The 15,541-nt window shown below is 31.4% G+C and overlaps 1 protein-coding gene across 8 annotated transcripts in view; it reads right to left on the bottom strand.

The window, feature by feature from the left end:
• LOC113515641 (uncharacterized) overlaps positions 1–15,541 on the bottom strand; it is a 97,671-nt gene that overhangs the window by 80,440 nt on the left and 1,690 nt on the right. The gene's annotated exons all lie outside the window — the stretch shown is intronic.

The following is a 15,541-nucleotide window of genomic DNA, read 5'->3' as shown; positions in this document are numbered from 1 at the left end:
TTACCTATTAGTCAAGAGGGTGATCATTACTAGCAATTTTAATAGTTACCTATTAGTCAAGAGGGTGATCATTACTAGCAATTTTAATAGTTACCTATTAGTCAAGAGGGTGATCATTACTAGCAATTTTAATAGTTACCTATTAGTCAAGAGGGTGATCATTACTAGTAATTTTAATAGTTACCTATTTAGTCAAGAGGGTGATCATTACTAGCAATTTTAATAGTTACCTATTAGTCAAGAGGGTGATCATTACTAGTAATTTTAATAGTTACCTATTAGTCAAGAGGGTGATCATTACTAGTAATTTTAATAGTTACCTATTAGTCAAGAGGGTGATCATTACTAGCAATTTTAATAGTTATCTATTTGTCAAGATGGCGGTCATTACAAGCAATTTTAATAGTTATCTATTAGTTAAGATGGTGTTCACGACTAGTAATTTCAAACAACACAGATAGCAAAACGTGAGATTGCAACCATTAATGCAGTTCGACCAACAAACATAAATTCTGCTCCCGTCGCTCAGGGATAGTAACGGTGAAAGGGAACTTGAAAGTTCTTATACTAAGTACCTACATGTATCTACAATGTATTTAAACTGCACCTTGCACCGATATATTGAATCGTGACTACAAACTCAATGTCATATTTGTATAGTGTGATAATGAACTTGTTTACTTTATAAATACTCAATGGTTATTTCTATATTTATTTCACGGTGTTGACTGTATTATTTTGGATACTTCGATAACGTTAATATCTAAGTAACTAATTATAGTATTTATTGAATATATGTCAATATATCTGGTTCAGAGTATAATATAAATAGATGTTTTACAGCTTAAATTAAAGCCTAAAATATTTAACGTTATTCTTATATACATTGATACAGTGGACATCATGAAACGTATCATAAGAACTCTGTTTAACATTAATCATTATGAAAATAATTATGTCATATTTGTTAAAATAATTCTAAATGAATTATTTCATAATTAAAATTTTAATTTCTCTAAATAACCCAAATAACGCAAACATAAAGAGCTACTCGTAAGTAGTAAAGGTGGGTAATATATACTCGTAAAAATGTATACTATATTATTGTTCAATATTAATATATTTTGCTCAATTATAAATGTATTAAATATAGGTTATCTAATACATAATAATGAAATGAAGAACTAGATCGAAATAAATATAGGTATCTAACTAGTATGGGTGATGTCGAAAAGGGAGGTAACCTTTTTTACCAAAATAACTAAATAACCTTTTTCCCACCATCAATGTCCAGAAGAACCCAATATAGGTTTTTAAGTGGTACTTCTAACCATGCCTACTAAATATAGGTAAGATAGAAGGTAAGGTAAGATGGTAAGGTTCAAGTATTTTACCACACGAAGTCTCGTATATATACCCTAGCATAGATTAGAATTTTTTTTATACTTTTGACCATGGAAGCCTTGTTTATATAAAGTCAAATAGGTATTTTGTTAAGTTGATTTGCATCATGCAGAAATATAAACGACTCATAGAATTATTCAAAATTATTTTATACATATATTTTAAATATCTAAATTTAAAAGTTTAGAGAAAAGCATAGTCAATAAAATGTAAATTTGTGTGATATCATTGAATTCATAAAGTCTCACTAACATCCTGCATTTTAAGTTGTTTATAGTTTTTAAATAAAACCGCTAGACATTCTCGTAAATACCGTTTCACACATATATCAAGTACATATACACATATAAATCAAGTAACTGTTTTCCATCAAATTAACCAAATAGTTAAAACCGTTTAATGATGTTTAAATCAATCACTAATGCAAACCGCATCTACTTTTGTTCAGTGATTGTCTATTAACAGTAACTTTTGTACTTAGAAATATTTTGCACTTTTAGTTAGACTATAAATAATTTGTATAAATATATTTTATATAAATTTTTTTTTAAAGAAAATACGACAACATCGAAAAGTCGACATAACTAATAAACCACATAAAGCGCGTATCAGCACCATTTCCTTCCTCCGCAATTTCACGAAACTTTCTCTTATATCGAGGAAGATCATCTTGATGAGAATTGTGAACCTTCGTGGCCATATAAGTAATATATTTTGTAATATCCTTCTCGATGAGATTTAAGTATGATCTCAGTAACGGGAGAAATATTTATTTATTTATTTACTAGCTGATGCCCGCGACTTTGCTGATGAGCGAAAGAAAATCTGGGTGTGTTCTATTTCACTTCTAACGTTTGACTTATACAGTTTTACTAGGGAGAAAGGGAGTGTTAGTAATGGGGAGGTTACTATCAGGTCGTTACTATCATGACTAACTTATCGTTGAATTTGTCACGATGGGCTAACTGACCTGCCTTTTCATCCTCGCCTATCATCACCTCTCAGTGGTACCCCGCCAGTGTATACTGATAGCGCACGCGGGGTTACCATGTCATTTTCACCCGTTAAAAAAAAGTATACAGTTTTACTATATGTATAGATATTATAGATATTTATTTGCATGCCACTTAGTCGTTATAGTGTAATAGGTACATAAGACATTATAACACCCCGTAGAAGCACCACAATTTACAAAGAGAGAGAACTATTCACTTTTATAACAATTGAATCTATATATATAGTATCATGCTTTATTTATTAATCTTGTTAATAGATTTTAAAGTTTAATACAACTACATTTGAATATGTAATAAATCCATAATTTTTTTTTATCCATAAGACTTGTTTAGGTAATTATCTTCATAGCAAAAGTAAAATTACATGTTTACCATTTATTATTTATATTTATACTTAGCACGAAATTATTTCAGCATATCTAGTTTATTTCTGAAATATTAGATGTATTTTTCTTTACTTTGTGACTTCAAAGTTTTCTGGCGATCTAATAAATAGATCCAATCCTCTGAAAATCTAGTAACATCTATGAAAAGCCGAGTGTTTTTACTGAGAAAGAAATGTTTACACTTTGTTCAACCCACTTAAAAAAAAAAGGATATTCTCATTTCGGTTCTAATTTTTCTTTTACGTTTGTTACCTTATAACTGTGTTAGTTATAATCTGATGTCGAAAATTCCTTTTTATGTAAATGGATGTACTTACAAACTGGTTTCATTTCTCAAATTATATCAAAATTGGTGTTAGATAGTTTTAGTTTTTAAATCAAAGTAACTTATTTCGCACAATTGAAGTAGGTGCATTTTTAATGCTCTTCTTGCAACATAAATGGAGGAGACGGGCGCTGTATTCATAATTTTAACAGTTTTATTACAGCATTTTGCATACTTGCAACAGATGCACCGCTTGACATTTTCAAGTTATGAACGCTTAACAAAGGAATGCTCCTAGAAGATGCATTCCTCTCGTTAGGTTCTCATTTATGCTTGGATTTAATTTAGATGCAACAAAAAAAAAACATGAATTTATGCTCTCATTATTTTCTGTTTATTTATTTATTAAGTGACTTATAAGTGACTTGTACACAAGACTGTTGTGGTTTTGTATGACGACAGACAAACAGACACGAAGATGCTTACAAATTATCCTTTTTATTATTTTTATCTATTACTTCGTAAATCTCCGAATAATTCTTCAGTAATCATTTGTGATTACTGAAGAATTATTCGGAGATTGGACGGCGTTTGCGCCGACAACAAATCAATCTGAATGACAGGTAATGTTTTAATACGGTTGATGAAATAATAGTACATATCGACTATTACAGACAGCACGAAAAAAAACGGTGGCTTCTATCTCATTAAAGTCGTATGCCAATAGGTTTACTTTTATAGAAAAAGTAGCAAGCCAGTTCAGAAGTAGATAGAATTTTTTTAAATAATATATTACAATATAATTATGTTACACGTTGATAATGTAGCCTTCTATAGGTAAAAGAAATTTTTAAAAGTGGTTGAGTATTGAGTTGAGTTGAGTGTTGAGTTTTGTAGTTTATCTATTACAAACAAACAATCAAATCTTTCCTCCATAATATAATTAATAGAAGTATAGTAAAAAAAAATATAAAGACAAAGTTAGTACATACTGGTTTTAGTTAGTAGGTTTAAAGTTATAGTTTTATGTTGAAACATTCGTTTGTGCAGTTGTATTCAAACAACGCACAGACAAACAGATATAGACACAAAGAGTTACCTTTCATTTTACAAATTTAGCTCTAAAATGTTAGACTGTTTCAACCGAGGCAGTAATTTGTCCGTCCCATTACCATCACATCTGGATGAACAATCATCGCAAATCAGTGTCTAGAAGACGGAAAATTGCGATGCGATGCAACAGGGTAGGTACTTAGGTAGTGCTTCTTCATTCCAACAATGCCATTTGTACGAGAACAATGCAACGCTGTGAATGGTATACCTATTTCACTTTTACTTTGTTTCTATCAAAATACTATCTAATATGTGCAATCTATGTATATGATATTGTGTGTAACATAAATTGTAATTATACTCTCAAAAAAGCAATTTTAATTATTGCAAAGTTAATGATGAAAGCGATATGTCAGATTTTCTAATTTTTGTTATTCTATAAATAGATGGAGGTCTTAGGAGATGCTATGTGCATACTGTAATTTATACTAATGCTCGAATAACTTATAATTATTAATATGCACATAATTTTCATGTGAAAAATATAGGTGATTGAAAATCTTTACTTAGAATTACATAGCAAAATGGTAATAAACCTATACCACTAAGGCTCATTTTTACTATTAAACTTGACACGTATTTTTAATTAATTAATTTTTTTGCAATTTTTTTGGCTCTTTATTGCACCTAAAACATAAAAACATACAATGACAATTAGAAAATTCAAGTGAAATACAGCAGCGTAAAGTACAGATTAAATGTATATACATATATAATGTATATCCTAATGTATGTATGTAATAATAATTTATATATTGAAATAAATTTATATTTTAAATGTAATAATATATACCTATGTAATGTATGTAATTGCGACATCTTTAAAATCCCTGTGATCCTAATGAAAGGAAATCTGTTCGTTTGTATTTCTTCATTGAATCGAAATAGCAATAAACAACTAATCAACTGGTTCACTCGCAAGCATTGATCTGTATAGAAACATCTAAGGAGAACGAATTATCGTCGATTATAGAACATCACGAGGTGGGACAGTCGTGCTGCGCCGTGTTTTATTCTGAGGAGGCTTGGTTTCATAAATACTCCTACCATTTGTCTTCGAATCTAACGGTGCTAGTAGTTTCTTCGAAAGCTTTATAAAAACGAACTTAAATTACTATGTTACTGTTTCTTACGGAAGTTATAATATCCGCCTTTCCAATGATTAATATACATAGCAGTAGACGTTTTTCATATCCCATGCACCCTTAAAATGATGATGGTGCGTGCTTAGTGGGTAACCACGATAGCTTTTTGTAAAGGCTGCCTGCCTGCCTTTATATAATGGTAATAATAAAGCCCGATTGCTTAGTTTTGCCACAGATAATATAATACTATATTTTTCTATAAGTTTAATAATATTTTGCCGTATCATTACAATAGCTTTGCTTACAATTTCACATATCACTTTTATCTACTTTAATGTATATGTATGTGTGTTTGGAGGTACCAAATATAGCAAATTTACCAAATGGTAAAAATTATAAACGATTTAGCGATATGTAAATGAAGACAAATATCAATTGTTTTGTGAAAATAAACGTACAGTAAAATTTAATATTTTATCGAAGCAAAGAGATCGCGTATCCATAAAATGTAACTCGACTACTACCTTCAGTACAACAGCGAAAGCTTCTCACGAATCATACAAAGGATTTAGTTACTCGCAACTATATAATAATTTCGATATAAACTGTATCGAAACATTGTTTACACAGATTAAAATAAAAATTAGATTTGACCGAATTAAAAATAATGCATGGTCTCATCGGTAAAATGTTTTATTAAGCAACAAATTTCGAACAGCAACTAATATAAACAATTATTGAATGTATCTTGGCTTCAAAATTAAAATAAGATAGTGTTCCACAAAAAAAAATCTATGGAACGAATCTGTAAGTATATCCTTTCAGATAAAAAAGAATTTCTCAAAATTTACGACAAACGGATATAACAAATACTAAAAATTACATCCGAATTGAAAACCTGCTGCTTTTTTAATTTTGTTGATAAAGTATGATAAGGTTTTTGGTTTAATAGTAATTAATACAGAAGCTTTTATTAAGAAATTTATTAACATCTTCAGTGGATAGGAATACTACAAGTGATACAGATCACAAAATTGAAGAATTCAATTAATGTAGGTATTCATTACCTAAAGCACAGATAATATAATACTATACTAGTTCTATAGTAATTATAAGAGGTGCTTATATGATGCACATATAATAAGTAGGTGCAACTATAATATCAGAATGTGTGTATAATACAATAAAAATGACTCCTAACTTTAGCTATATATATGGCATAGTTTATGTCGTCTACTAATTTTAAACCACATCTTCACTTTTTTGATTTATTGAATCCACTACGCTATTACCTCAATTAAATAATTTCCGGACTAGATCAAATGGTATCTATTAAAAACGGCAAGTTTTAGCACTAAGCAAACGGGGTCAAATATGCTAAAATTAATTTCCTATTTATAATTGATGCTATGATATAATTCACGTGACTTGCAGAAGTTTAAAATTTATTCTAAATTTTACGGTTTAATTTATTACGCTGTATCGAACTTGATTATGTTTTACTGACATTCTTTTTGAGAGTGTCCGTAAAATATAATAAACAACTAAGTATGCCACTGAATTAGTTATGAAATATTATAATGTAATATTACTACGATATATTAATTACGTAGGCTTTTAGCAATAATAATATTGTGTAAGATTCTAAAAACTAACAATTGATTAATAAAAATTCTTAAAAGTACCTTATATTCCAATAGAAAAGGTATTAGATATCTCGCAAATATATATTTATGTAACTGAACAATTTTCTGCTAAGAATGTAGTATATTCATCGACAAAGTGATTATGCGTTCATATGAAAGGATAAATTAACGATTCTTTCTGTACTTTTCCGACCTTCGATCTTCTTGATGAAAGTTGTTCAGTTTCTTATCATAGTGAAAGATAATAAACACTGTGATTGTATAAAAAGTTCTATTTTCAAGGCACATTACTGTTTTTTTTTTTTTTTATTTACGTATCAATAGTGAGTAATTTGGTAAAATTAAATAACAATACAGACTGCGCCTCGATATCAATTGCGACCTAGTTATCGGTAACACAATATTTAAATCGTAATACTTTCTAATCTGTGACATAATATTACTACTTTATTACCAGTTAGCATAACATATCGAACCAATCAGAAAAGAAACCTTGCACTCCCTTAAATGGACGAATTATTAAAGTTTTCTTAACAGGCTTTTCGTCCGAAAGGGCATTACGAAATAGTGAATACGTATTTGGAAAGTACTTTACTCATATACTACACTTGCCACATGATGTGAAATGCCAAAGGGCACATGAGGTATAAATTACCTGATAGTCACGTGTCAGCGATCCACAAGCCCAAACAGCAAATACCCCAATAATACCTATCATTATGAAATATACACTTAATGGTAAAGGCACTGCGTAATTTATTTACGTATCAGTTAACTTTCTCTTTGGAGAAAAATAAAATGGTCTTGTCATTTCTTGAATACCTAATTTGTTGAACAAGAAGATCGATCACTATTAATTAACTATTATTTTCTGTGGTTATCTTTTTTTAGCTTTATGATTTTTTTTCATTACTTATCTTTTAAAAAAATCTTAATTCATCACGTTATAATTTCTAAAATATCATACATGATTTTGAAATGAATCCGTATAGGGTACTTAACACTAACTCATTCTTAAATTGTTTTCTAATATGTATAGGTGGGGGGAAAAGGATTGTTAGTAATGGAGTTTGACAGCCCTATTGCTAGCAATATGCCTTATTAGGTCGACCTCCACGTGGTTCCCCCTGGAAACCATCGTGAACAATTCTTGTTGAATTTGTCACGATGGGCTAACTTACCTGCTTCATCCTCACCTATCATCCTTCACTGGTGCCCCGCCGATGTATACCGATAGCGCGGGTGGGGTTACCATTTCATTATCATCCATTAAAAAAAAATATGTATACGTATAGGTAGCGATATATGAGCTATCTAGATAAGTAATATCTATTATTTAACATGTATCTATCATACACTAATGCTTTTTCCTTCCCTGTGTGACCTATATTAAGAATAGATCGTCTGGTTCCACATATGGATTCTACAATATTTTTTCTCTTTCTATGGGGAGAATGAGAAAAAATATTTTTACCAGAATTTGTACAAAAGTCGATTGCTTGGGTACCTCTGTCCCATTCGTGTTTCAACCGTGAAGCAGTTGTGTTTGCATGGCTGTGTTTCGGTTTGAAGGGTGCGATATAGCGTGAATTTACTGGGTACAGAGAAATAACACCTGAGTACTCAGGAATGGCAACGCATGGGGGGTATCATGAGCAAAACTGTATACTCTGTTCTGTCCATGGTACTGCTCATGTCTATAGGCGACGGTTACCACTTTCCATCAGGTGGGCCGTCAGCTTGTTTGCCATTCTAAGTTGTATATTAAAAAAAAAGACTTCTAATAAAACAGTAAACACTTCTTTATCGTGTCAATTAACTAAATGAACTATCCCGTTATTGAGGACACGTCTATTCCATATTACAAGAATAAGTAAAATATAGTTTGTTTCAAGGGAACTTAATGAAAAGTTCTCTAGCAGAATACCTTTTAAATATTTAATCAGTTATATTGAAAATTGTAATTGTTTTTGAAAATTGACAAATAATTTTCTCCCGCGAACGTTTAGGCTGTGAAATGAGCTCCCTGCTGAGGTTTTCCCTATATACGACAGTATGGAGTTTTTCAAAAAAGGTGTATTAAGATTTCTTCAGGGTCGACAACGCGCATGTAACACCATGGATGGTCCTTAGGCTACATTAACCGTTTACCATCAGACAGGTTATATGCTTTATTGCCACCTTTATGGTATATAAAAAAAAAGAAATTGTGACGTGGCCACACTTCGGTAAGCTTCAGCTTACGATCTGAAGGGTCGTATCTATTGTATGTTGTTAACATTTTCGTTCAGTACCAAGTACCTATCCACCTAGTTATTAAATAAAAACATAATATTTATTCTTTAGTGATTTATATCCGTCACGCTTTTTAGATAACCAGTCGTTTAGTTATTGTGCAACAATAACTACCACATAACAAAGGTATCCTCAAGGCGTGTTACCTAATTTAAACTATAATCACAGATGTGAAGCACGTAAAACTACTTTCTACACTTTTTCGAAAATTATGCAAATACTTTATATTATATAATATATATAATTATACTATATATAATATTTCCAAAAACTGTATAATAACTTTTTGCTTTGACCACCAATAGCTTTTCGTTATAAAACTTGTTACTTGGCGTTTGGCGTCTTCCAACATTAGAAACGTTTACGATCATATTAAATTCCTGTCAAAATCCAAATCTTAACCCAAACATAATTAAACATTTTTTTTTAAGAATTTTATAGGAACAATATAATTATAAATTATCGTTGAAAATATTGAATGTCATGCAAAAATATTGGAAAATGGAAACTCCAAAAACAAAATGTAAATAATTACCAAGTGCATATCCATCAAACTTATATCAAACTCGTAATTTACTAGAAAATATCTACCTATAATTATTTTAATTCCTGACCGCATAATCACAAGATTTTATGAATTTGTTAATGAACAAATAACATCTAATAATAGTAAAAAATAAAAAGTATATAAAAGAGCTAAAATAATCTGCAGGCCTTCAATAATTTTGTAATTTTTGTGCTCCGGGAACAAAACTGTGTTTGCCACCATTTTTACTTTTGCAATAATTTTTGCCGCTTACAATAAAAATTCTGTTTGCAAATTCTTATTATAATTTCTACTCATCTCTTTTATAATTTTCCATAAACTATTTTAAGAAAGTGTTGGATCTCTATATAGTCACTACGTGAGTCACAAATCAGTTGCTACTACATACCTATTCATTACATGGTGCATCGGGCTAGAAACCTGTTCAGCGAATCTGCACGGTGATGGTGAAAACTTAATTATTACAGGCTGTTGCTTGATATAATCGCCTAGACTGTAACTTGTAGACGACCTTAAGTAAGAGAAGTAAATGGATTACAAACACACAGATGTTATAGTCTGTTTTAATAGAACTAAATAAATAGGTACCTGACCAAGTTTCAGTTCGACGAAATAATCGATTATTAAATTGTACTATTTTGTTTTATGGGCGGGACAGTTATTCATTTATTTACATGAACTATTTTTAATATAATGTAGATTATCTTTTATCTTACTAAATATCATTATCTGTTTATAACTACACCTCTCCATCTAAAGGTTGCTTGGAAGAGATTGCATTTACCGATAAGGCCGTCCATTGTTTTCTCAGTGTTAACATTTCTTGAAATTGTTTGTATCTATTTATAATAAGGTTACTACTGTAATCTTTTGGAAGAAATATCATCATCATCATATCAGCGGTTAACTGCTAAACAGAGATCTCCCCCATAAGGGGGAGTTTGCCAGTGTGGCAACTGCCACGCTTAGCAGGCGTGTTTATAACCGCATTTAGGCTTTGGTAATATTTTAAGAGGGACGCTGCGGTCCATCTGTCGACTATCAAATTCCCTTAATTGCCTCTTACAACACCCACGGGAAAGGAAGGCCTTTTCTATGCCGAGACCATACGACATATAATCAATATTATAAATGGTTAATAAAGATAATAAAGATGTTAGTATGTAACACATGTTTGCTGCTCAATCAGTTTTAATCAGTTGATTTGGGTCACAGATGGGCTGGATTAACATATTATAATAGGATACATGGATTATAATTTGAATATAGGTCACAATTTTTACGGGTTCTTTTAGTTTATTATATCATATAAGATTCAAACCGCAGCCTAAATTAGTAATTTTAATTCTATTGTTATAGTATAAATATGAAAATATGTAAAGATAATTGGATACTTAATCACGCTGAATGGGTTTGAATAAAATTTGCCATATATGTGAATCATATCCTTAACACATAGGATTTTTATCCTAATTCAAATGAGCAATGCCACGGGAAAACGCATATACTGAATGCATTAAAGAACATAAACCGTTCATTCTATTATTTTTTATTACGTAATACTTTAAATTACCGAGTAATTTTTCATTATATAGGTAGGTATCAACTTATTGAGGCTTCCCAGATGCTGCTTATACTGTCACAAATTGTATAAGAGTATTCAGGAGTAAGTGGAGACTTGCAGAGATTGCCTCAATTAACTTATGGTACGCTATAATATCTACTCGTCTACAACAAATACGCTTTGTAACAATTATATAATCTTACGGAAAGTATGCTTGTAGTCTAAAAATACCTAGCTATAAAAGCTACTTATGATTAATTCAATAAAGTAATTGTAAGCGTGTGTATATTAGATACCATCCGTCATACCGATGAGAGAAGAAGGGAAGTAATGAGTATACTAATCCTGACCTGATAGGACAGTTTGCTAGAAATATACACTATCGGGTCGACCGGTATCGGTGGTTGCGCCTGTACTCCATCATCATCCAGCATCATGGTTACTGCGCGAAGATCCAACGTATTGACTCCTCTAGTCAAGTAGCAAATAAATTTATCAATAGAATCAATTAGCACTCGAAGATAGAATTATTTACCAGAAAGTGCCTGGCCCTTTACAAGAGGCTCATATGTACTTTTCGAGATATTTTTTTCTAAGACTAAAAACTTCTCTCCAGATCCTGCAGTGGGCACCAAACAGTTCAGATTCCCGTTTAAATACACCTAAGACAATATCGTAGTTGCCTCTTATTCTATCTTATGAACACGTTAGCGATAACAATTCTATCGATAGATTAGTTTGCTACTTGTCTAGTGGGCTACCTTCATCCCTTGTTGGTGCCCATCAACGTATACCAGCGCGGTGTTACTATTCTATTGTCATCTGTTAAGAAATGTATAGATACCGACGACGTTTGCGAACATTAACCTTGACATTCAATACTTGCCATACTTAATCCGTTACGAAACATTTTGACAGCTAGCAAGTAAATTAATGACTATCTGTATCAACAGCTTAACTGTGAGCTCTGGTGCATGTATGAAGAGACTGCTTTTGTAATTCGTTATAAATATATTCAATAAATAGATAGATATTGAATGCCGCACTGGCAACTTTAAAGTAGTCACTGGTTAATCAAGGTCGAAAACAAGTTACTGTTGTCTTACATATTAAGATTACTATAACCACTTCACTATTTATTATATATCTAGTTAAATACGAAGATATATGTAATTTTTTTAATGGATGATAATAGAATAGTAACCCCGCCAGTATATACTGTTAGCGCAGTGAGGGATGATAGATGAGAATGAAATACAGGTCAGGTTTTTCCATGCACAACTACGCTTTAGAATTAACTCCCAGCAGCAGTATATGCGAACCGATACGTCATCGTAACTTTCAAGAAAAGAGCATATTCATTTTTAAAAGACCGGCAGCACAGCTGCAATTCCTTTAGTATAACGGGTGCTCATGAGCGGAGGTAGTCACTTACCATCAGGTGAGCCGTATGCTCGTTTGGCCTCTGTGTTGTAAAAAAAAAACAAGTTTGGGAACGTTTAAAAAAGACATATGAATTTATTGTCGGCTTTCTCCTAATTTTGAAACCTACGTAGCCCTTTTACTATGAGAAGACGCTATTGTAGATGGGGTCAGTGGCCCCCATTGTGTCCGTCGGGCAACAATCGCTGGCTATGTGATACGGCAATTAATTGTGGGACAGCGTGCGCCGACCGAGAAATATCAGGCGGTACTATCTCGCGGTTCCTCCACAGCATCCATTCATCCCGAGTCACGCCTCGCGAGCTTTGAAAATCGATAATGTCTGTTGTTGTTCGACGCGATATCATTTGATACAAATCTAGGTAGTTATACATTGAATACAAAAGTATGTAGGTTAGTTTTTAGCATGCAGAGTTCTAATGTTGTTATAATCTAGTCTAATAAAACCGTTTGTGTTCGAATGAGGCACGCTGCTCACGAGATCTGTCAGACCATATTGAAAGCTTATCGAATTATTTTATTGAAAATCTTAACAATGATACCGGAATTTCATTAGAATTATAGCAACCATATCTTGAAATTTAGACGGAATAGAAAATAGTATTTTTTTTTAATAGATGATAATGGAATGGTAACTCCGCCTGCGCTAACGGTATACGCTGGCGGGGCACCAAGACAGCTTCAGCGATTTTAAATATAAAATTTGGTCTGAAATGTTAAGAGGATAATTGAACTAACTATTTACCAAATGATACAATTATTTTGTATACAATCGTCCTCATGCTACGTGACGACAGATTAAAAGTCTATCCGACAAACAGCTGCGTTTTAAAATTTGTGGTTTTTATAGTTTTTTTTTTTTTTTTTACAGAACGGTGAAGTTAACCACTGATCTTGGAATAGTATCAATGGCATCACAATGAATCCTATGATGTCCTATGAACATAAAGGTCTATACTTATAAAATTGTTTGACTAACTATCACCATATTATAAAATCTAGGAAGCTAAAATTTATAACTTATGTTTCTCAATTCGGTTGTGCTTTTGTTTCACCTCGTTTTGTACCACCTCATAACTCCGTCAGTTGTAAACCGATTAGATTTTTTTTCTGAAGGGTACATTTACAGTTTGGTCCCATAGAAATTTTATTAAAATCGGTTCAGTACTTTAGGTTTTAAATCAAAATAACTGATTTTGCTACAATTTAAGTCAATTTTTTTAACACAATGTAAGGCATCTGCTAAAAAACGATTTTTGAAAATTCCATCTTTATGGGAAAACACGACATCATGTGTGCATAACTACACGCAAAAGCTATATTATTGTTATTATTTATTTATTATTATTATTTTATTACATTTATTATGAAGAGATACTACTTTTATTGTAAAAGTCTACAGTCAACATACCTATCTTATATTGTTAAGCCATAAGGTCAACTACAAAATTGTTCAATATGTATCACACGTACCTTACTGTATCGGCCGGTACCGATAGATAAGTGAACTATGCACAGTTCAAGTTGAAATGTAACGAATGTAAACAGCAGTAATTTTATTACGCACCTAACTCTTTAATTTTAACAGTTAGATATTGGAATAAATTAATTTTTACATTAAATATTTATTTTTATTTACTATAAATTTGGTAAAAATGCTAAATATAGTAAAAAAAAAAAAAATAAGTTCGTGTAATTTTTTGCGACAATTTTTCTTCTATATCTATTTATTTTTATAAATTATCTGTTCAAATACAACAAAAAAGTAGATACTCTCGAGGACTCCACCGTCCTTAAAGGCTTTCTGTGTTTAAATACATGAATTAAATGGAAACTACTAAACAAAATTATGATGCAATACAGCATAATGTACCTTAGGTAAACATTTAAAAGATATCTTAAAAAAAATATTTAAAGTTGCATCTACCATACATAGTAGCTCGTTGATGTAATTATCGTGCCTAATAAACCAATTACTTACACACTTCCACCTTTCCTCTTTTATAGCTTCATTAATTTCTATATAATAAATATTTATAATGATGCGTGGTACAGGTATCTTTTAAGTCGATCGTATATTAAATTGTACGATTTTACCGCTAACCTTCTAAACCGATTTAAATGGAAGATTATGAGAGATATTTTAAAATCTACTAAATATCAACCGACAAAAATTTGACGTGAATGACGTCAAGAATCATTACCCTTGTTATTTTTTTTAATGGATAATAATGGAATGGTAACCCCGCCTGCGCTATCGATATACACCGGCGGGGCACCAATGAGGGATGATAGGTGAAGATGAAGCAGGTCAGTAAGCCCACCGTGATGAATCTATTAATAAATCAATCATGATGATTTCCAGGGGGAACCACGAGGAGATCGCTCTGTAAGGTGGACTTACAGAGCTAGCAATCGGGATACTAACCCCCATTACTAATAAACCCTTCTCCCCCCTGTTCCTTATTATTATCACTTTCTATTACTAATGCTCACCTGTAGGACTAAATGCTAGTGTATTAAATAAATATTTTAGGTCAATATTCAGCAGGGGACAGTTAACGGCTGATATGATGATGATGATGAAATAGGTATTTTAAAACTAAGAGTCAAACGAAACGACAAAAAAATTTCATGATAGTTTCATGAAATTTGGTGTAAACGTCGTCGTAATTGGTTAAACTGTCATGGTAATAGAAGATAACAAACAAACTCACTTTTATTAATATTACATTAGTAACGATGGCGGTTAAAAATTATATTTCTTTTTACCTATT

Source organism: Galleria mellonella, unplaced genomic scaffold, assembly GCF_026898425.1.
Source record: "Galleria mellonella isolate WM207_F2 unplaced genomic scaffold, CSIRO_AGI_GalMel_v1 utg173, whole genome shotgun sequence".
In the NCBI taxonomy this organism is placed as follows: Eukaryota; Metazoa; Arthropoda; class Insecta; order Lepidoptera; family Pyralidae; genus Galleria; species Galleria mellonella.
Note: the sequence above shows the minus strand (reverse complement) of the source record. Positions and strands in the feature narration are given on the sequence as shown.